Source organism: Papio anubis, chromosome 13, assembly GCF_008728515.1.
Source record: "Papio anubis isolate 15944 chromosome 13, Panubis1.0, whole genome shotgun sequence".
Lineage (NCBI taxonomy): Eukaryota > Metazoa > Chordata > Mammalia > Primates > Cercopithecidae > Papio > Papio anubis.
In genome coordinates this window covers 9,213,896-9,238,112 of record NC_044988.1, presented here as the reverse complement: position 1 = coordinate 9,238,112, position 24,217 = coordinate 9,213,896, and the positions used below count along the sequence as shown (strand labels likewise).

Sequence of the window (24,217 nt, the reverse complement as noted above, 5' to 3'; positions counted from 1 at the left end):
TAAAGATTAAATACATAATGAATCCAAACTGCGACTTCAAATTTAAATTTAAGTGATAGACTTCCTCCCCATTTTTTAGAGCAGTAATCTCTCTCTCTCTCTCTTTCTCTCTCTATATGTAATACTGTATATGATTTGCCATTTAAGCCATTTTAAGTATACAATTAGTGCCATTAATTACTTGCATAATCTTGTGCACCATCACCACTATTTATTTATGATTGTTTCATCGTCCCAAACAGAAACTCTACTCATTAAGTAAGAATTTTGTATTCCCCCTCCCCCCAGCCCCTAGCAACCTTTAACTTAACTTTTTGTTTTCAGGAATTGTCCTATTCTGAACATTTCATATAAGTGGAATCTACAGTATTTGTTCTTTTGTGTCTGGCTGATTTAACTTAGCATAATGTTTTCAAGCCTCATCCACGTTGTTGCATGTGTCAGAGCTTCATTCCTTTTTATGGCCGAGTAATAAATATCCCACTGTAGGCATAAACAACACTTCATTTATCCACTCATCTGTTGATGGGCACCTGACTTGTTTGCCCCTTTTGGCTGTCATAAATAGTGCTGCAATGAGCACTGGCATAGAAGTATCTCTTTGAGTCCTTGTTTTCAGATTTTTGGGGTATATACCTAGGTGTAGAATTGCTGAGTTATATGGCAATTCTGTTTAGCTTTTTGAAGAACCACCAAACTGTTTTCCATAGTGTGGCACCATCTTACATTCCCACCCACAATATCCTAGCATTCTGATTTCTCCACATTCTTGACAACACTTGTGATTTTTTTTTTCCTTAGTCATCCTAACCTGTATGAAGTGATAGCTCATTGTGGTTTTGATTTTCATTTTCCTAATCATTAGTGATGTTGAGCATCTCTTCAGCTGCTTACTGCCCATTTATATATCTTCTTTGGAGTGTTGACTATTCAAGTCCTTTGACAATTCTTTGATTGGGTTGTTTCTCTTTTTGTTGTTGAGTTGAAGGATTTCTTTCTATATTCCCAAGTCCCAGCTGGGCCTCAAAGATCCAATTTCTTCAATCAGTAAATAGCAAGAAAAAACAAAACAAATGTAAATGAAATCTAGATATTAAAATCTTATTATCTGATTTGAACATATTTTCTCCCAGTCTGTAGGTTGTCTTTTCACTTTCCTGATAATAAGCCTTGATACACAAAAATTAGATGAAGTCTGATTTATCTACTTTTTTCTTTTGCTGCTGTTGCTTTTTAGTGTCATATCTAAGAATCCAGTGCCAAATCCAAGATTATGAAGATTTATTTCTTTGTTTTATTCTGAGACTTTTATTAGCTTTAGTAGATGCTTAACTTATAATTTTCCGTTGTATGAGTCAGGATAAGTTATACTGTTTTGCAAACAACAAACCCTGAAATCTCAGGATATTAACACAATTTAAAATTATATATTGTTTGGCACACAATGCATTATGGATTAGGCAATCCTCCTACATATTGTACCATGGAGTAAAAAGAGCCTGTGAGAGATGTTTTTAAAGATCACCCTTGGGCTGGGCGTAGTGGCTCATGCCTATAATCCCAGCACTTTAGGAAGCAGAGGCAGGCAGATCACCTGAGGTCAGGAGTTCGAGAGCAGCTGGCCAACACGGTGAAACCCCATCTCTACTAAAAATACAAAAATTAGCCAGGCGTGGTGGTGTGCCCCTGCAGTCTTAGCTACTTGGGTTGCTGAGGCAGGAGAATTGCTTGAACCTGGGAGGTGGAGGTTGTAGTGAGCTGAGATCATGCCACTGCCCTCCAGCCTCCAGCCTAGGCAACAGAGCAAGACTGTCAAAAACAAACAAACGAACAAACAAAAAACAAAAAAACCTCAAAACCAAAAAAAAAACACACACCAAAAAACCAACCAAACAAACAAAAATCCCACATCTGGAAGTATGCAATTTTCACCTATTTTCCATCAGCTGGAACTCAGTCACATGATCTCAACCTAACTGCAATGGAGGCTGGGAAACTGCCTGCCTACTTGACTATTTTAAATTAAGAAATTATTGGAAAATATCATTTAATCAGGTATGCTATTTTTGCTTTTTGTGTCCTTGAAAATTATAAGATGATAGCCCAATTCATTCATGTTGCAAATACAAGACAGTTTATTGGTGTCAATAATTTTTAATATTTTATAATTTATGTTAGTTGCTATTTTCCAGCACTCATTAGAGCGAATGACAGTCTATGATGGAGAATCAGGCAGTTCCCTCAGGGAGGGAAGGTCTGTGAAGTGTTTCCAATGCCCTTTAGACGGCAGCCTGCTACCAGATAAAGAATGTGAAACAGTTTTGTTACTTTTGGCTCAGAGGATGCTCTCTTTATAAATGTGTTTTGAAAGCAGGAAACAGGACAAAAGCAAAGAAGAAAACAGTGACAGGAACGAAAGAAAAGAATGGAGATGAGGGGAAAGAAAAGAGAAGGATATGGGACAGAGAAGAAAAGGGGTAAGGCTACAGGACTGCAAGAGATATACTCACTTGGCCGCTGTGCCTGTCTCAACACAGCACCCGAGCCAGGACAGAAGAAAGCAGTGTGGGCACTGCCATGTCCCCGTGTGTGTTGAGAGAAACCTGTGACCGGACCTTGAGAACCTCATCACAGCATGCTTGTCATTTTCAAAAAAGAGATATGTTAGGAGGTCTTGATTAATACAAAGTTATCTCAGGATGGAGTATGAATCCAATGGCCTCCAGAGGAAAGACAGGGCTATGTGTCCTTTGTCACCAGGGCAAACAGTGCCTCCATGCCAGGCAAAAAGCAAATCATGTGGGACCTCTTGCTTCAGTCACGCGGAAGATTCTCCCTGGCCAGAATGTGAGCCTGCAGTAGATGTGGACCATAGAGAATGAGCATCTACTGAAGGTCAAGCAACTTTATGCAACTGGAGCATTTTATTGGGAAATCACTGGGGCTCTTCGATCTGCATCAAGGTTAAATTAATACAAAGTGTGGTGAAATGCTGTGCCCCAAGGGCAAGAGAACACAGCCCTTATGCTCCCTTATGCTTTTGCAAGCTCAGATTCCTGGTGTCTCTAGTCTGTGGGTATTAATGAGGTCAGAATTGTCATGACAGTTATTTTCTTTGGTTCTTGCACATACCTACACGATACAGAATGTCTCTCCCTTGCTAATGCACTGCCCACCACAGAGGCTGTCCACTCTGTGCTCGTGGATCATCCTCATACTTTTCCCTTCTACATTCATTGAGCTCTGTCACTTGAGAAGCCGTTAGAGGGTGCAGCTGTCACCTGCGAGAAAGCTGATGTTAGGCATGTCATCTCCCAGGGTTTCCAAATCACAATCCATCCAGCATGAGCACTGCTCAATGTTCCTGGACAAGAAGGTATCATCTCACAAATTTATTCATGCAAATAGAATCACTTGACTACCCCACCTGCTCACCCGATTTTCCTTTACAGTTTGAATCCTGGCTGAGTCCCAAGAAGGACCCTGTTATACAACTAGCACATTCTTAGTTTTGAGGACTCTGTATTCTGTAACTTCTTGCATTATAAACCAAACTAACATGATTTCCTGCCTTCCCTGATTTCACTGGTGCCATCATCATTCATTGAGAGGGTAATGTGCAGAGCTTTTCTCTGGACACATGATGGAGAAGACGACAGGCTGGCCAGCCACTGGGAAGCATGTCCCATGTCTGCCACTCAGATAAGCTCTTCAATGTATTTTCTCTGTTTATCATCACACAAACATAATGAGTTATCATCGCTCCTGTTTTGTATCTGATGAACATCATTTCCAGGTCTCAGCAGTGAGTAAGGGCAGTTGGATTAAGCACTATGCTTTTCACTGCTATTCTTTGCTGTCTTCCTGCTCTGAGTTTATCTGAAACAGAAAGGAGAGAGAGTAAGTGTCTACACTGTGGTTCTCCAAACCGACCTCCTTCAATGTACCTAAGAAAGAAGAAAGAGTAATCATCTTATTATCAGAAAATGATTCTAATGATTGAGCTGTTGATATGTGTTATGAACACAAATCTCAGCCCTAACACTCAGATGTGTAGGTTTTTAAAAAATCACCTGTAATTCAGCTTCATATCTACATCAGCCCTCATTCCTCTGAGCTGGTGGAGCAGGGTAATTCCATTTCTTTTAGGGCTCCCTTGCCCTGGAGGTGGGTGAAATTTGTGGGGCTTGTGTGGTGACCCACTCTCAAGGTGGTGGTTGGTGCCCAGTTGATCTTTGTCATCTCTGTACAGAGGTAATACCTTGGTCTTGGTCTTAGTCATTGTCCTGGGATGAGGTGTAAAAAAATGTGTTGTTTTATGCCCCACATTAAGACACACCAATCTTTCCACGGATGCCAAGACAGGCAGGCTTCCACGCGGCCAGGGCCTCGCTGTTTCTCTGTAGTTTGCTGGAACGCCTGCACAGCCATGGCCCGTTCACCAGAGCAGTTCCCCTGCATCCACCCAAACCACTCTCCACAAAAGCCATAAAGCCTGGAAGCAATGAGACCAAAATGGTCTCTCTGCTCAAGTAGGAGGAATAAAGCAAAGTAAAATCCTATGCAGCCACATAAATTAAAAATTTTCCAATTATTATAAAATGCTTTTCTTCTTCCCTCTTTCTCTTTATCTGTGCATACTCTTGGGGTTTAGCTCTCTTCTAGAAACTTTCCCTAATTGCTCTGATGCCAGAAATATTCTTTTCTCTGAACTCCCATTTTTCAATTAACATCTGACACATCTTTTATTAGCTTAAAAAACAAAGTTAGCGTCTTGTCTCCTTAACAGATTTTGCTCCCCTGGGTCTGGGGCCGTGTCCAACTTCTTTATCCTTTTTTTTGTTTAAATACCTACATAGTGCTAGGTATAGGGAGTAGCCTAAAGAAAAGTGTATTGAACGTTTAAATTACTAAATAGGTACATGTTCAAATATACATGTACCTATATAGGCTACATGTTGTATTATTTGATTTTTTTTCAAATAATACAAGAGTGCATAAAGTCATTTCCAATTCCCTCTTTATCACCGGAAATATTCTTTACTCTGAAATCAACTTTGTCTGATATTAATATAGCCACTTCAGTCTTTTGTTTTGTTTTGTTTTGAGACAGTCTCCCTCTGTTACCCAGGCTGGGGTGCAGTGGCGTTATCTTGTCTCACTGCAGCCTCTGCCTCCCAGGTTTAAGTGATTCTCCTGCCTCAGCCTCCCAAGTAGCTGGGATCACAGGCACCACCACCATGCCTGACTAATATTTGTATTTTTAGTAGAGACAGGGTTTCACCACGTTGGCCAGTCTGGTCTTGAACTCCTGACCTCAAGTCGTCCGCCTGCCTTGGCCTCCCAAATTGCTGGGATTACAGGTGTGAGCCACTGCCCCCGGCCATCCAGTCTTTTTTTGAGAAGGGTTAGCACAGTGTGTCATTGTTGAAAATTTTAGTTTTAATCAGTTTGTCTATTTATATTTAAAGAGAATTTCTTGTGTTTATTAGGTCTTTTTTTGATTCAATATGACAATCTCTGACTTTTTATTGTGGCATTTAAACCATTTATACTTAATATGATTATTGCTGTGGTTAGGTCTAAGTATCTCCTCCTGCTACTTGCTTTCTATTTGTAACATTATTCAGTGTTACCCTTTTCCTCTATTTTTGCCTTTTTAAAAATTAATTGAAATTTTTTATGATTCCATTTTATCTTCTTTGTTGGATTTTAGCTGTAACTCCTTGTTTTGTTCTTTTACTAGTTGGTGTAGGGTTTAAAATCTTTAACTTGACATAGTCTATCTTCAAGTCATATTATGCAGGTTTACTGACAGTATAAGAAGCTTAAATAATATACTTCTATTTGCCCTTTTCCACTTATATAGTCTTTATGGTTTTGTTGTCATACATTCACTTATATGTATGTTATGAATTCGATAGTACATTGGTATTACTCTTGATTAAACAATCATATTTTCAAAAGATTTAAATACTAAAGTGTATATATTTACCAATGTATTTACTAGTTATCATTTCTGGTACAGTTTATTCATTTTCATCTGGTTTTCATTTCACTTTCCTTCTGCCTAGAAGACTTCTTTCAATATTTCTTATAATATATGTGTAACTAGAGTCCCTAAAGGAGAGAGGTTGTGGGAAGGGCAGAAAAAATATTTGAAGAAATAATGACTGAAAAATCTCCAAATTTGATAAAATGATAAAGCCACAGATCAAATATGCTTAAGGAGCCCTTTGCACATGAGATATGAGTGTCACATAAAACAGTCCTGCCACTCACTGTTGCTATTTTTGTGTTTTTCTTTTAAATTCTTTTTGTCTTTTTCATTTTGAATAGTTTCTATTGTTATGTCTTCAAGTTCACTAAAAGTTCAGTTTGGATCTTTTTTTTTAATCTTTTTTTAAGAGACAGGATCTCACTGTGTCCCTCAGGCTGGAGTACAGTGGAGCTATCATAGCTTATTGCAGCCGCAAACTCCTGGGCTAAAATGCTCCTCTTGTCTTGGCCTCCCAACGTTCTGGGATTACAAGTGTGAGCCACCACACCCCATCAATTTGGGTGTTTTTTAAAAAAAATATCTTCATAAAATGCTCATCATCACTGGCCATCACAGAAATGCAAACCAAAACCACAATGAGATACCATCTCACACCAGTTAGAATGGTGATCATTAAAAAGTCAGGAACGCCTTGTTAGGCATTTTGTTCTGTATCCTGTGAACAACAGTAACTCTTTAAGGGCTTTACTTAAGCTCAGATTTGCAGAAAAATCACTCTGGCCTCAATGTGAAGAACAGCTTGAATGAATTTCAGAATAGAAGGGGTGTCGAGTTAGGAAGCCACTGTAGATTTCTGAGTGAGAGATGAGCGTAGTTGGGGCCAGGATGGGAGCCGAGGTGGAAAGAGGTGGGCTGACCTGAGATACAAGGTGTGGGGTGACTCTTGACCCTTCCCGACTGTACCCTATTAGATCAATCACCAAGTTCATGTGAACGCCTTTCTGAGGGGAATATTATTTTCACAGAGTAAACACATTTTTTATTAATACGTTCATAAATATACTTTGTTACAGTTCTGACTATTGCATGCAGTACCTCAGAAAGGAAACCTATTTATTAACTTGTACCCAGAAAGGACTCTAGTGAATCTCTTCTGATATTTGCCCAAGAATTCCCCTAAAACACTCAGTAAAGAAAAACCTCATTCCAAAGGCCTAGTTCAATATTCCTCAAACTGTAGTGTGCATGAGAATCACCTGGCAAGCTTGTTCAAACAAATATTTCTGGGCCCCATTCCCCAGAGTTTCTGATTCAGTAAGTCTGAGTTGAGGCCAGTGACTTTTCATCTCTATCAAGTTCCTGGGTGATTTTGATGCCGCTGGCCCAGGGACCACCGTGTGGGAATCACTGGTGAATCAGAAGCACTATAGCCAAGAGGTGAACTTCCTGGATTTGACACAAAAACTCTGTCCCTTTCCCGCGCTGTGACTTGGTCAAGTGACTCACCCCTCTGTGCCTTTGTTTCCCCATCTGGGTCTTGGTGAGGCTTAGAGTGAGGACTGTTTGGAAAGCATTAGGACAGATGTATAAGGAGCATACACAAGCTTTTATACATAAGAAAATAAGTTCCATGTGCCTTGCATATTCTACAGTTCTCAGTGTATAGTGAGACAGATCCTGCTTTCAGTTCATTCTTGGCGAATGCTAGTCAAAATTCTATGTGATGTCACCACAGAAATCTTCAGTTAACAGTCTTGGAAAGGACCCAAGCTCTGCTCCATTTCCACCTCCTTGGGTTTGGGTAACTTCTCAGCAGGACTGTGCATTAGGTGAGTGTCTGCTTGTCCCCTGGGTCCCCATAACTTTGCCTGCTCCTAAACAGGCAGTCACATCTGGGAAGAGACAGTAGATAATGGAGCCAGAGAGCTGACTCACCACGTGGGATGGCTGTGGGCAAGTTTCCCAGGTTGCACAAGCCACGGGGTTTTCTGAAACAGATGGAAAGACCGCCTCTGCTGGCCGCTGGCTGACTTCAAGATAGTCGTGCTGTGTCAAGAGGTGCGAGAAGACAAGACCCATAAGAGACCCTGTCATCCAAGTTTTAGATTCCCCCGGATTCCTTAGCGATAAGCCATGCATGGCTCATTACACATTCCATTTATGAAATTTCCACGGGCAAAGACTCGAATGCCCTTTAACTGGGTGTGCACATGGGCATCGCATAGCTTTCCGGGGTAACCCAAGATACTGGGTGGAGAGAAAAATGGAACCAGAAGACAGGCCGGCTTCTATGAAAGCCACCCAGCAGTCAGCCAGCCCAGACTCTCAGATCGGGACCTGGGGGCCAGCCCTAGGTAGACAGGCAAGACGTCTTCCAAAGGCTCCCATGTCCTCTTAAAGTGAGAGCCAGACATTAGCAATCATTCTTACAATTTTTTAAAACCATATTATCAGCTGTTATTTTAAATATCCCTAACCTAGGATAGTTAATAACAGAAACAGAAAACATTTAAGATTTTTAAGATATAATAATTGAAGATCTTGAGTCAGGCTTTAAAATTAAAGCAACTTTGAAATGAGGTCAAAGCTAGAACATTCAGCAAGGAATCTTCATTAGAAAGGTGTGATTGGGCCAGACTAGAACAGTTCTGAGCAAATGATTTTGCTACCAGGAATGGTAAATTCCAAGGAGGCAAATTAGCAGTAAGTTGCAGAGATGGTCACTTGAGTAAAACACAAACAGGGTTAATTTTTTTCACTTGGTCAATTGTATTTCTCATACCAAGCTGAAAAATGCTCTCTTGTAATTTTTATTTTACAATACTGATTCTTTTGTTTTGCATTGCCCCTGCCATTGCAATGTGGACAAAGCAACTTTTTCCATCCTATTTTAGTTCTCAGAGTATATCGATTTTTAATTTCCTGGAGCCAGTTTTCTACACAATAATATTTTATTCACCATGAGAAGTAGTGTCTGTTTTAAACATTTATAGACTTGTTTCTCCAGGGAAAAACACAAGCTAGAAAGAAAAACTAAAATTTCATTTGATAAGATTCAAGTGGCAGTTGGGGTTTGAATGTAGACGTGTTGTTTTCTTATCCAAAAGAGTCACTGGAAGTCCATTAAGGAAATGCTATCTAGTCAAAATTTGTTTACTTTCTGGAGATATGACATTTTCTGAGGATTCAAAACAAGTGGGAAATTGCCAGTCTTGCAAGCCTGATTTCAGAAACAAAAAAGAAGAGACAACATATAAAGTTTTCTCTTTGTATATATGAACACACGTATATATTTAAGTTAATACATTAATGGATCATATTATAACATTTCGTTTCAAAAATTTTCTTTTTGTTTTTTTGCTCTTCTTCTCTTTCCCTTCCCAAACTTTCTGCCTTCTGCACAGGTCACTCATGATAACAGTATGTGGCCTATAATTTTCAGCTCACTTGCACTTACCTGCATGTATGTGCACAGATGTTAGACAGTGCTTTTCTTCATTTTTGTTAGAAATCGGATAAGGAAACAGACTCTTTTTTTTCTGCATTTGGTTTTATTTACTCCATAATTGCTCATGGAAATCTCCCAGAGTCATCAATGTGGCTCTAATTCATTCTTTTCAATGGCTTTATAATAGGTTGTGGTGTGGATGAGCCAGAATTTATTTAGTCATTCCTCTGTCATTAGGCGTTTGTTTGAGTTCCAGCTTTTTGCCACTGGGAACAATACTGTAGTAAATTCTTATGTCCTTGCGTTTTCATTGCAGTGGGGTAGATGAAGGTGGCTCTAGACATTTTAGTTTTGAGTTTAACCTCTTTTTGCCCATCTTTATTTGCTGTAGGGCTACAAAGATTAAAAAAACCCAAAAAAACAACTTAGCCTTTATCAAGTCCTCATAGCTGAGAATGGCCACAGAGCTCAGTTTAAGGCAGAGAAGTGGCTTTGGCTGAGCCTTTTCTGATACAGGCTGAGCATGCCTAGTGAGAAAATCTGAAATCCAAAATGCTCCAAAATCCAAAACGCTTTGAGTGCTGATGTGATGCTCAGAGAAATGCTCATTGGAGCATTTCAGATTTTTGTATTAGGGATGCTGAACCAGTCAGTGTAATACATACATTTCAAAATTTGAAAACAATCAAAATTCAGAACACTTATGGTCCCAAACATTTTGGATGAGGGATGCACACTCAACCTGTACCTCTTTCTTCCTGCTTGGAATGCAGCTGTTGCTAAAAGTGGCAGAGGTGAGAGAGAGAGCGAAAGAAAGAAGGAGCCTGCTATGTATGATTTAGCCATGTTTCAACATGTATTTTTGAGCATCTAATCACGAAGATATGGAATCATTCTAAGTGTCCATCAATGGATGATTGGATAAATAAAATGTGGGGCGTGTATATATATATGTAGAAATACTACTTAGCTATAAGAAAGAAGAATATCACGTCTTGCAGCAACATGGATGGAACTGGAGGCTGTTATCTTAAATGAAACAGATCAGAAACAGGAAGTCAGATACACATGTTCTCACGTAAGTGGGAGCTAAATAAAGTGTACACGTGGACATAGAGTATGGAATAATAGGCCTTGGAACTGGGAAGGGTGGGAGGGTGAGAAGGGTGAGGAATAAGAAATTACTCAATGGGCATGATCTACACTATTCAGGGGATGATTTCACTAAAAGCCTGGACTTTGCCACCACGCAATATAGCCACATAACAAAGCTTCATTTGTACCCCTTAAATTTATAAAAATAAGAAAATGAAGAATAGAGATAGCAAAGAAAGAAACATGGTCCCTGGCTTCATGAGATGTGTAAGTGCTTTGCAGGTACAAGACGAGGTGGCATGAAGCCATGATGCACAGGGAGCTAGAGTGATCTGGGGCAGGTGGTGATCACAGAAGCCCTAAAGGAGGGTGGTGTTGGTTAGGAAAGGCGAGTGGGGAGAATCTTCTGGACAGGAGTGCTATAGTGGTAAGACCTTGGCTTGTTTCTTGGAACAGAGAAAAGGTCAGCATGGCCAAAGCCCAGCACTGGAGGGAGCAGGCCGGGTTTGGTCTTGTTGGTCTTTCAAGGAACTTGAACTTTCCTGTTGGTGAGGAAGAGAGCTAGGGGGTTTCTGGAGGCAAGTGTGAGAGAGCCCTTGTGAGCATATCGAGTGAGGGATGACACTGGTTAGATCAACAAGGTGCAACTGAATTTAGAAAAAAACTGACAGTTTTGAGATGTAGCTTTCCTTAGTTTTAAAGATTATTATAAAACAATGGCTGCAATGAAAACTACTTTTTTTTTTTTTTCTGACTTGCCTGATCATCTTTTTAGAAGAAACTAGAAGTGACCCTCTGGGTCAAAATTGATGCCTGTTGAATGGAAAACCAAACATTGCATTTTCTCACCAAATGTGGGAGCTAAGCTATGAGGATGCAAAGACGTAAGAATAATACAATGGACTTTGGGGATTTGGAGGGAAGGGTGGGAGAGGGGACGAGGGATAAAAGACAACATATATGGTGCAGTGTATGCTACTCCAATGATGTGTACACCAAGATCTCACAAATCACCACTAAAGAACTTACTCATGTAACCAAATACCACCTGTACCCCAATAACTTATGAAAAAATAAAATAAAATAATAATAATTAAAGAAAAGAAAAAACATGAATGCCCATTAAGATGCTGCCACCCATGATCAGATTGCCATCCTCAACTGCTATGTGGTGAGCACTCCCACAGAGCAGCAAGGATGGAGTTTCCAAGACCCTCGTCAGCACTGAGGGATTGTGGTCAGACTCAGACATCCCCAATCCAATGGTGGAAAAGAGAGTTTTGGTGGTATTTGGATTTCTTTTATAGGTACTGTGGTTGAATTTCTCAGTAATATTACAACATCACAAAACATTCATTTGCCTTTAGGAGTTTATAATTTCTTAAAATGAAATGTGTAATTAAATAAAATCCAAGAAGAATGAATTTAGGACTTTTCATCTTTTAAAACCATACCTCCCACTAGTTCCCTTAGGATTTGCTCTTCTTTACAGATGTAGTGTGCACTTGGAATAGGTTTAAGTTCACTTTCCATAGTAAAAAAGTGATGCCATTACATAAGGCTGGTGGGGAAAATGCCTTAACACTTTTTTTTTTTTTGAAACAGAGTCTCACTCTGTTGCCCAGGTTGGAGTGCAGATCTCAGCTTACCACAGCCTTGGCCTCCTGGGCTCAAGGGATCCTCCCACCTCAGCCTCCCAAGTAGCTGGGATTACAGGCGCCTGCCACCATGCTCAGCTAATTTTTGTATTTTTTTGGTAGAGATGGGGTTTCACCATATTGCCCAGGCTGGTCTCAAACTCTTGGGTTCAAGCGGTCCATCCGTCTCAGCCTCCTGAAGTGCTGGGATTACGGGCATGAGCCACCATGTCCAGCCCATAGTCTTACTATTATGGCTACTCATTTCCTCATAGAGTTACAGTGAGGATTAAACAAGAGGATATAGAGAGAGGCCCTGGTACAACACTCACTCTTTAAAAAAATTTCCACCAAATGCTACTTGCTTTTTCCTGCTATTTGTTTTCCAAATATATTCATAACAATATCTACAAACCAATGAACCAGTAGCTTCAACAAGCCAAAGGAAAAAATTATGGCACTAGGTTTTCAAAAACATGCATGTCATCAGTAAAAGCAAGGTGAAATAACAGATGTACTAAATAATTGTTATATGAATAATTCAGTATGTACCAGGCATGGTAGCACATGTCTATAATCTCAGCTACTCAGGAGGCTGAGGTGGGAGGATTGCTTGAACCCAGGAGTTTGAGACCTGCCTGGCCAATACAACGAGATCCCATTTCAAAACAACAATAAAATAATTCAGTATGAATTCGGCTTATCTTCTTGTTGGGCTACAGAAATGAGCAAAAGAGACAATTAGCTTTGAAAATACTGAATGTATGAACTATCTCATCCATCATCCAGTAGGCACTGACCAGGTTCTGGGCACTGCGTGATGCGTCAACACATTTCTAGTTCTGAGGTAGGCCTGTTAGTTAACAATGCTAAAATGAGCATAAACCTAAAAATACCAATACAAACGCCCAGATTATGCCAAAGCTCTGACACCTGGCTTAGTCCCATGTCTGTCCACGGACAGTTATCGCTGGTGGGGACCTGAAGCATAGAGTTGTCAATATAAATCCAAAGTTTGTAAACTATATACACATATGTATGTGTGTGTTTATATGTATGTATGTGTGCATGTGTATATATGTATATACAGGTTATTGGTTGGGTGTAGATATGCGTATACACACACACAACCAATAACAGCTAGTAGAAATGAGAAAAGTTTTTGAGAAAAGAATGTCAATTCCCTTCTCTCAAGACAAGTATTTTTATTCCTTTGCAGTTTTATAGAAAATTCATTGCTTCTCAAACACCATTCTTCAAGCATTTAAGTAAATACCAATCAGATTGAATGGGATTCCAATGCAGAAAAGTAGACAGGAACATGGGACCCACAAGGAGTGTTTGTGCACAGTGAATGTAAAGGCTTGGGGTCAAAAGTTTCGGGAAATGCTTCAGCCTCCAGGCTCCTGGCCACCCAAGAGGCACAGCCTGGGAGAATCATGTCAGCATCATTATCCTGAAGTCACTGGCCTCGTTAACATTATCAGGGCCTGCTGGCATCTGAACCCAGGGAACTGATTCAGTTATAGATGAGCTAGTCTGAAAACATCCTCAATGAAGCATCGTCCTTTTTGGTTTCTTTTTCTTTAATGTGCCTTTAAAATTAGTGAGAAAATAGGCTGCTGTGTTAACCTCACATGCAAGGAACACAGTTACATTTCCACATACTTACTATTTTTTCCAGACGTTCAGACAAAGACGCATGTTCATTAGTGATCTTGGAATCACTTCTCAGGCCTGGAGATAATAAAAGATTCTATCATACGCTCTGGGGACTTAGTTATTGCTCAAAGCCTGGGTTTTCAATGGCAAAAAGCATGAGTCACAAATTAAAGAATCATTTCTGGCCAGCTCCCAATGTCATGCCATCCAAAAGGAGATTTGCTTGTCAAGAGTTGATGTTCTCTTGGTTCCGTTTGGTGGATATGGCAGGATGTCAACCATGCAAGTCAGTTCAAAGCAGTAAGGTAGGTGCTTCACTGTGTTCGGTCAAGACAAAGGTTGGCCTTTTAACCCGGGCAACCAACCTCAGTGTGTGAGCAGGGGAAATGGGACGACAGTGGAGTAGCCCTGATGTCCTCTTTACATAAAACCCTCCTGCCAACGGTAACCCACACGAGCGAGGCTAAGCAGTTAGGGAAATTTCAGTTGGGATGCTGAAAGATAGCTTCCAGGTGGGTTATACAACACAGAAGGTTAAGTTTTTTGTAGGTAACCTTAATAATTCAACTTTTTTTGAGAACATATTATTACAACTTTTTTAAAAATTGGTACTTATGAAAGGTTTACATACATAGGTTTAAAATGTAAATGTAAGCATACTTGTTTAAATACGCAACTTGTGGTGTTTTCTCCAGTGAATAGAAGTGTTCAACAAAGAAAGAACGGTGGGATCAAGCAATAATTCAACATTTTATTCTAGATTGTCAGTTTGGTTTGGCTTATCAATTATGGAAATAAATTCTAAATAATTTTGCACTCATGTGCTGTTTCCATGATTGTGTTAGTATAGGAGGGGGATATTTGGGATAATATTCTTTCTGGCTGCTCCTGCAGAGAAATGAGTGATTGCTAATAAGCATCCTCAAGCCTGCACATGCCCACGAATGTCCCTCCTTCAGGTGGCTCTCTAAGAGGCTGCGCTCACCTGCCAAAGCTGCTGGCATGGCTCACAGCACTGCTGGAATCCTTTCTGGGAATTCCCCTCAGAATACGCATCACAGGTTTGTAATCCCAGCACTTTGGGAGGCCAAGGCAGGTGGATCAGGAGTTTAGGAGTTCGGCTGGGGTCAGGAGTTCAAGATCAGCTTGGCCAACATGGAGAAACGTTGTCTGTACTAAAAATACAAAAATTAGCTGGGTATGATGGCACGGGCCTGTAATCCCAGTTACTCGGGAGGCTGAGCAGGGAGAATCACTTAAACCCGGGAGGTGGAGGTTGCAGTGAGCCGAGATCACATGACTGCACTGCAGCCTTCAGCCTGGGTGACAGAGTGAGACTTTCTCTCAAAAAGAAAAAAGAAAAGAAAAAATAAATAAAAAAAATAATACGCATGACAGCTTCAATTGCCAATAGTTCACCTTTGTTCTCTAAGATGAGTTTGAATCTAAAAATCAGTCAAGTATCAGTGGGTGTCAAATCTTATTAAGAAAGCTAGTCATGAAGCAGGGTAATCAAACAGAAGTAGAACAAACTGACTGCTCTTTCATCCATGACCTATAAACTGGTTGTGAAGTTGGTTTCATGTGAGGAAGCTAGTATTTATGGTACCACATCTGGAAGGGAGGGGCTCCAGCAGGTATTCAGTAACTACCACTTCACTGTCAGAATTTAATGTGTACAACTCATTTAGTAAGTCTGATGCTCTATGTAAGGAACACTCCTGGCCCGGTGTGGTGGCTCATGCCTGTTGGGGAGGCTAAGGTGGGAGGAGCACTTGAGACCAGGAGTTTGAGACCAGCCTGGGCAACATAGCAAAACCCTGTCTCTACAAAAATAAAAAAGAAAGTATCTGGGTGTGGTGGCATGTGCCTGTGGTCCCAACTACTTGGGAGGCTGAGGCGGGAGGATCACTTGAGCCCAGGAGTTAGAGGTTACAGTGAGCTATGATTGTGCCACTGCACTCCAGTCTGGGTGACAGAAACCCTGTCTCTCTGTCTCTTAAGAAAAAAAATAAATAAATGGAAGGAACATTTCTACCTTGCAGGAGAGCTGGGGTAGCAATGTGGCAATGGAGACTTGAAATATCTCAAGAATACCATGAAACAGGGCCAGCTGCAGGTTGAGTCCTGTGTCTGGGCCCTAATTTCCTTGTGATTGGGCTACTGGTGATCATGCAGTTGTCTTCTGGATGAAAGGAGCTGGTCTGTGGAGAGATCTCTGGCCACCTGAAGATGAGGGGAAGAGGTGAGTCTTTAGGGCCCCAACCCAACTTCAACCAGAGTACCTTTTCTTTCATTAGTTTGATGTGGTTTTTTTAAATTAAAACAAACTTTTAATGGTTGTGAGTATACACACACGCACACACACATACACACATGGGGTACATGAGATGTTTGGATACAGGCATGCAATACATAATAATTACATGATGGAAAACAGAGATGTTCATTCCCTCAAGCATTTATTCTTTGTGTTACAAACAATCCAATTGTACTTTGTAAGTTATTTTACAATGTACAATTAAATTATTATTGACTACTGTCACCCTGTTTTGCTAGCAAGTACTAGGTCTTATTCATTCTTTCTATCCCCTCCTACCCCCCAGCCCCCTACTGCCCTTCCCAGCCTCTTGTAACCATCCTTCTATTTTCTATCTTCATGAGTTCAATCATTTTGAATTTTAGATCCCACAGCAAGTGAGAAGACATGATATTTGTCTTTCTGAGCCTGGCTTGTGTTACTTAACATAACGACTTCCAGTTCCATCCATGTTGTTGCAAATGATAGGATCTCTTTCTTTTTTGTGTGGCTGAATAATACTCCATTGTGTATACGTACCACATTTTCTTTACTTGTTCATCTGTTGATGGATACTTAGGTTGCTTCCAAATCTTGGCTATTGTGAACAGTGCTGCAAAAAACACAGGAGTGCAGTTATCTCTTCAATATATTGATTTCCTTTCGAGCATGTACCTAGCAGTGGGATTGCTGGATCATATGGTAGCCCTATTTTTAGTTTTTTGAGGAACCTCCAGATTGTTCTCCATAGTAGTTATACTAATTTACATTTCCACCAACAGCGTACGAACGTTTCCTTTTCTCTACATTCTTTTCAGCATTTGTTGTTGCCTGACTTTTGGGTAAAAGCCATTTTAACTGGGATGAGATGATATCTCATTGTAGTTTTGGTTTGCATTTCCCTGATGATCAATGACGTTGAGCACCTGTTCATATGTCTGTCTGCCATTTGTATGTTTTCTTTTGAGAAATGTCTATTCAAATATTTTGCCTTTTCTTTTGATTGGATTAGTAAATTCTTTCCTTTAGAGTTGTTTGAGCTCCTTATATATTTTGGTTATTGATCCCTTGTTAGAGTGTTAGTTTGGAGATATTTTCTCCCATTCTGTGAGTTGTCTGTTTACTTTGTTGATTGTTCCTTTGCTGTGCAGAAGCTTTTTAACTTGATGTGTTCCAATTTGTCCATTTTTACTTTGGCTGCCTGCACTTATGGGGTATTATTCAAGAAACCTTTGCCCAGACCAACATCCTGGAGAGCTTCCCAATGTTTTCCTGTAAGTTTCACAGTTTGAGATCTTAGATCTAAGTCTTTAATCCATTTTAATTTGATTTTTGTATATGGCAAGAGATAGGAGTCTAGTTTCATTCTTCTGCATATGGATATCCAGTTTTCCTGGAACCATTTATTGAAGAGACTGACCTTTCTCCAATGTATGTTCTTGACACCTTTGTTGAAAATGAGTTCACTGTAGGTGTGTGGATTTGTTTCTGGGTTCTCTATTCTGCTCCATTGGCCTATGTATCCGTTTTTATGCCAGTACCATGCTGTTTTGGTTACTAGAGCTCTGTAGTATAATTTGAAGTCAGGTAATGTGATCCTTCCAGTTTTGTTCTTTTTGCTTATGATAGCACTGGTTATTCTGGGTCTTTTGTGATTCCACATAAATTTTAAGATTTTTTTTTCTATTTCTGTGAAGAATGTCATTGTTATTTTAATAGGGACTGCATTTAATCTGTAGATAGATTTGGATAATATGGACATTTTAACAATATTGATTCTTCCAATCCACGAAAATGAAATATCTTTTCATCTTTGTTGTCCTCTTCAATTTCTTTCAGTCCCCTTGCCTCACAGATTGAATCCCAGGCCACCACACAGGAGCTGAAGAGGCCAGGCTCCTCCCTCCTGCCTGCGGCTCTGTCCCGTTCTTCCAGTACTCATGTGGGTATGCTCAGACAAGGCCCTGGGCAGGTTCCCTCATCTGCACAAAAGCACCTGATGTAAACACTTGTGGGGTAGGTCGGAAATTCTCTGAGGACCCCTTTTTATCTGCCTAGACATTTGGCCTTCTCATTTGCATGATGTTAAACGTTATCTTTGTCACCTAAATAAACTGCAAGTTCTGTTAATGTTGCTCAGTCAGTCACTACTCATGCTGATGGCCTAGGTCTGTGCAACCAGAGTCTAAACTGCTCCTAACAATGAAGCCTTCAGCCTCTGTCACTTCCTCAGGGAGGCGATTGCAGAGCTGGATAGATCCCTTCGATTGGCTCTTAAGAGCTTTCCATTTTCTCTTTCTCCTTTTTGTCTCTTCAAATGAATACATTTCACAAAGGTATAGGTTACTGTGGGAGCATCTCTCTTCCTGAAAATGAAGGCAGCCATCACTGAAACATTGCTTAGAGCCACTTTGAGAGCAAAATGATGACAAGTTTTAATGACTACAAATGTCAACCTCAACCAGATATAAGATCAAGAAATAAGAACATTCATTACTATTCTTATTTGTCAGCAATAAACAGCTGGAAAATAAAATGGCACCATGAAAATGAACTACCTAGGCATTATCTAATAAGAATGTATAAGACATTTATGGAGGAAAAACTTAATTCACTATTACAGGACATGAAAGAAGACCTGAATAAATGGAAAGATAAGCCATATTAATGGAGGGGAAGACATCATTTATCAAGAAGCTGATTTTTCAAATGTTTAACATAACAGCAATGAAAATCCTAGCAGAATATCTAGAGAACAAAAAAGTGATTTTAGGCCAGGTGAGGTGGCTCAAGCCTGTAATCCCAGAACTTTGGGAGGCCGAGGCGGGTGGATTGCTTGAAGTCTGGAGTTCGAGACCAGCCTGGCCAATGTGGTAAAACTCCATCTCTACTAAAATACAGAAACTAGTCAGGTGAGGTGGCGGGCGCCTTTAATCCCAGCTGCTAGGGAGGCTGAGGCAGGAGAATTGCTTGAACCCAGAAGGCAGAGGTTGCAGTGAGCTGAGATCACGCCATTGCACTCCAGCCTGGGCGACAGAGTGAGACTCTGTCTTAAAAAAAAAAAGTGATTCTAAAATTTATTTGGAGAAATAGAGATTCTCTATTTTGAGCAAAGAGCCAAGGGGATGGGTTAAGAAACACCTTACACAATGTTTAGACATATCACAAAACCATAGTAATAAAACAAACCCCCAAACACCATGGTACCAAGAAAGGATTATGCAAAGAGACCAGTGAAACAGAATTGAGGGCCCAGTAACAGATCCAAGGGTTCACGTATATCTTTTACATATGAGGTGAAATCACAGCTTTACGAGAAGAGGTAGATTATCCAGGAAATGTTGATGGAAAAATTTAGAAAAATTGGCTTTCTAAACTGTTTAGAAAAAAGCCAAGTTTAGAAAAATTTGCTTTCTAAACTGAGTAAAATAAAGCTGCATCCTGATATCGTGCCCTATTTGAACAATATGGGTATAGACCTAAATGCAAAAGGTAAGACTATAAAGTAAATGAAAGAAAAAATAAAATATTTCAGCAATCTTGGAATGTGAGATGATGTTTTAAACAAGGCCCTAAAAGCATGAAGAATAAGGCAAAAATTTAATAAATTTGATGGTATCAAAATTGGAAAACTTTTCTTCCACGAAGAACATGAAATCTGTTCCATGAAGTTAACAGAAAGAACACTGGTAGGTGTTTGTAGTGTCTAAATCAGTAAGATGATTTACATTTAGAATATATGAAGTATTCACACATCAACAAGGATAGAAGGCAAGAAACAGAGAAATCAGCAAAGGATATCATTAGGTTAATTTACAGAAGGAGCAATCTAACAAGACACGATGTCATTCTCACTAATAGAAAAATCCAATTAATTCAATTCAAATTAGTCTAGTATAATCAAATTAGTAAAAATGTAATAGTTGACTAATAAAATGCTCTCTATTTGCAATGCATTTAACCATTTCTCCTTTTCCGAAACCTACTAAGATCACATAAATGTATAGTTTTACTTTTATGTTTAAGTCTTTACTAAATAAATAAATGAATCAGTAAATAAATAAACAAGATCTACCTACAAGAACAAAGAGAACAAAAGAAAAGAAAATGCAGACAAAAGACACCAACATTTGGAGATGTAAATTGGATGGAGGATGTAGCTAACCTAACAGAGAAGATGAGATGAGCATCCAGTGCCTGCAGGGGGTGATACTGATGAAGAGTGAGCACATTTGCCTTGAAGAATCGCTGAATGCTCCGAATGGAAGACAGCAGGTACTCTGGCAGGTGAGGTTGAGTGTGAGCCTGAACACAGCACGAAAGCTGGGAAGTCTCTGTGAAGCAGCTGTGTTCCCTGGGTCCCTATCTCCACCACCCCCTGCAGCAGGTGTCTGCATGTCTCCCTCTGCCCTCTAGGATCCCAGAGATTTATTACTGAGATGTTGAAATATAGATTTATTACTATAAATCTATAATTTATAGATTTATTACTGAGATGTTGAAATATAGGCTTTGCACGTGAGGACACTTAGACAAAGGAGCTACAGATATTGGCTGGGAGACCTCAAAAAAAAATGCTGCCTTATTTTGTTACAGTGAGGTGCACATACAGCACTACTAATAAATCTTTTAAGGCCTCCCTCAAACATAAATGACAGCAATAAAACATCAAACATTTGAGGAAAACCTCCAACGTGAACAAGAAAGATTCACCTTCCCCCTCCTTCTACCAAAAAAAAATAAAAATAAAAATAAATAAATAAATAAATAAAAAGGAAAAGAAAAAGAAAAAGAAAGGGGAATGGGTAAATCTATAGAGAAAGAAAAATTAGTAGTTGCCTTGGGCTGAGGGGATACGTGTTGGGGGAAAATGACAGGTATTTGCTTTCTTTTTGGGATGCTGAAATTTTTCAAAAATTGATTGTGATGACGGTTGTCTAACTGAACATACTAAAACCCATTGAATTGTATACCTTAAATGGGTGATTTGTATGTATGTGACTTATATCTCAACAAGGGTGTTATACAAGAACAATAAAAGACAAGGGATATACAATGAAAATACTTAAGAGTATAAGAAAAATTGGATTGTATACAATTAAGAATGTCTTTTAATCAAAAGATGACTTGTGGAAAGACAAGTCAGAGGGCAGGAGAGGTGTTTGCTCTGTGATGTGTGACGTGTGTATGTGTGTGTATAAATACACACATACATGACAAGGGACTCTATCCAGAATATGTAAAGAACTCAGTAGGAAAAAGATAGGCAATGAGATAGAAAGATGGTCAAAACAGTTGAACAGGAAGTTCGATAAGTAAAATGTTCAAATCAATAATAAAAATATGAAAATTTCTCAACTTTGTTAGCCAGGGGGAACTGAAAATCAAGATCTCAGTGTAATACTACCACACACTACCACATCGGCTCCAATGAAAGTCATAAACAGCACCACATGGTAGGGACACGGAGCTGGCACAAGTGTAAGTTGGTTTATCCACTCCAGAAAGCCTTCAGCAGAATCTCCTAAGGCTGACATATACATATCTTCTGACCTTGCTATTTCACTCCCAGGTGTATTAGTGTGTTAATATGTTTACTAAGAAGCATATACATGTTTCATGGCAGCACTATTCATAATAGCCCAAATTGGAAACAATTCCAAAGTCCATCAACAATAGAAATTTCCATTTCATACAAAAGAATAATATTTAACCCTGAGAAGAAAATATAAATCTATCTCTCAAATTATTTTGAGTGAAAGCAACATAAAAGTGTATGATCCCATTGACATGAAATTTTTAAAAGTCAAAGTTTACCGACAGATTTAGAAGGCAGGATATTAGCTCCCCTTGGAGGGCATTGATGGGGACTGGGATAGGTACAGGGCCGCTCTAGGGTGATGGTCCTGTCTTGTGATTAGGGTGCTGGTTCCATGGTGCATTTCATTTGAAAATTCACTGAGCTGTACACTCAGGATTTGTGTACTTTTTGTGTGCATAGTACACCTCGATAAAATATGCATTTACAAAACTGTACTTGGAAAGATAATAGAAAATACTTTGTTCATTAAGAAAAATAGGGTGCTATAAAGCAATAATAAGAAAAACTTATTGGAAACAGAAAGTGAAATAAACAGTAAAGATATCAATTATTAACAAATTGATCAATTCCTATCAAAGCCCTAGCAAGACTATTTTTGATAGACATAAAAAAGTTTATTCTAAAATTTATATGGAAAGGCACACAGACCTTAGAATGGCTAAAACACTCTTCAAAAAAGGTAAAATAAGAGGAATCACTGTAGCCAACATTAAGTCTTCCTCTATAGCCACAGCAATGAAGACAGTGTAGAATTGGCAGATGAGTAGAAACATTGCTCAATGGGACAGAACAGAGAACCCAGAAATAGGCCCATGCAAACATGCCAAACTTATTTTTGATCAATGTACAAAAGCAATTCAATGAAGGAAAGGTAAACTTACTTTTTTTTTTCTTTTCTTTTTTTTTTGAGACAGAGTCTCGCTCTGTCCCCCAGGCTGGAGTACAGTGGCCGGATCTCCGCTCACTGCAAGCTCCGCCTCCCGGGTTTACGCCATTCTCCTGCCGCAGCCTCCCAATACAGGCGCCCACCACCTCGCCAGGCTAGTTTTTTGTATTTTTTAGTAGAGACGGGGTTTCACCGTGTTAGCCAGGATGGTCTCGATCTCCTGACCTCATTATCTGCCGGCCTTGGCCTCCCAAAGTGCTGGGATTACAGGTTTGAGCCACCGCGCCCGGCCTAGGAAGGGTAAACTTTCAATAAAGAGGCTGGAACTCCAGCCTGGGCAACACAGTGAAACCCTGTCTCTACAAAAACACAAAAATTAGCTGGGTGTGGTGGTGCATATCTGTAGTCCCAGCTACTTGGGAGGCTGAAGCAGAGTATTAAGTGAGCCTAGGGAAGTTGAGGCTGCCATGAGCCATGATTGCTCCACTGACCTCCAGCCTGGGTGGCAGGGCAAGACCTTGTCTCAAAAAAAGAAAAAAAAAAAAAGATGCTAGAACAATTACATAGCCATTGGCTAGAAAGAGAACCTTGACTTAAACCTGAAAAAAAATTTAGTTGAAGAAACTTATGTCTTCTTGACAGAATATTGGCCAGAGTGGAAAGGAGACTGAGTAAACGGTAAGATAGGCGAGAAACAATGATCTAGAGTGCAGTGTGGAGGAGAAAGGAGCCGTGAAGGAAATAATAGATTCATCTTACTGGCCAGTTAGGGTCCCAGTGGAGAGGAGTGGGAAATTGGGGCAGAAAAAATATTTGAAGAGCTAATGCCTGAGAATATTCCCAAACTGATGAAACATACCAGTCTTTCCCAACAAATCCCAAGTGATAGTTATACAAAAAGACTCCACACCCAGGCACAATATAATAAAACTGAAGTCTCCTAAAAGTGCTCAGGGTCAAGGCAGAGCACTTGCAGATGAGCAGTGCTTCTACCAACAGCTGATTTCTCTGTGTCAACCGCTAAAGCTCAGAGACAATGTGAGGACTTGACATGAAAATAACACTATGCATCTTTGTTAAGAAACTGCACCCATCCAAAAAACATGATGATGAACTGTGAGAACATCTTAAAATACAATAGCAAGAGTATGTATTAGACCATGGGTCCCCAGCCCTCGTGCCACGGAATGCTACCGGTCTGTGTCCTGTTAGGAACTGGGCCGCACAGCAGGAGGTGAGTGGCTGGCAGGGGAGTGAAGCTTCTTCTGTATTTATAGCTACTCCCATGGCTTGCATTACTGCCTGAGCTCTGCCTCCTGTTAGATCAGCGGTGGCATTAGATTCTCATAGGAGTGTGAACCCTACTGTGAATTGTGCATGTGAGAGAACTAGGTTGCACGCTCCTTATGGGAATGTAATGCCTGACGATCTGTCACCTTCTCCCATAACCCCCAGATGGGACCATCTAGATGTAGGAAAACAAGCTCAGGGCTCCCACTGATTCTACATAATGGTGAGTTGTAAAATTATTTAATAACATACTACAGTGTAATAATAATAGAAATAAAGTCCACAATAAATGTGATG

General features: G+C 39.9%; 1 long non-coding RNA gene across 2 annotated transcripts; it reads left to right on the top strand.

The window, feature by feature from the left end:
- The first annotated feature begins 6,606 nt into the window (after positions 1 to 6,606).
- Positions 6,607 to 18,979, top strand: LOC103878484. 2 transcript variants are annotated; one of them, XR_004177803.1, is made up of 4 exons: positions 6,607 to 7,830; positions 11,320 to 11,428; positions 15,889 to 16,088; positions 17,982 to 18,979. It is a non-coding gene; the product is annotated as an uncharacterized LOC103878484 (long non-coding RNA). The 2 variants fall into 2 exon arrangements; XR_638699.3 differs by lacking the exons at positions 15,889 to 16,088; positions 17,982 to 18,979 and adding an exon at positions 13,401 to 13,946.
- Positions 18,980 to 24,217: the final 5,238 nt, after the last annotated feature.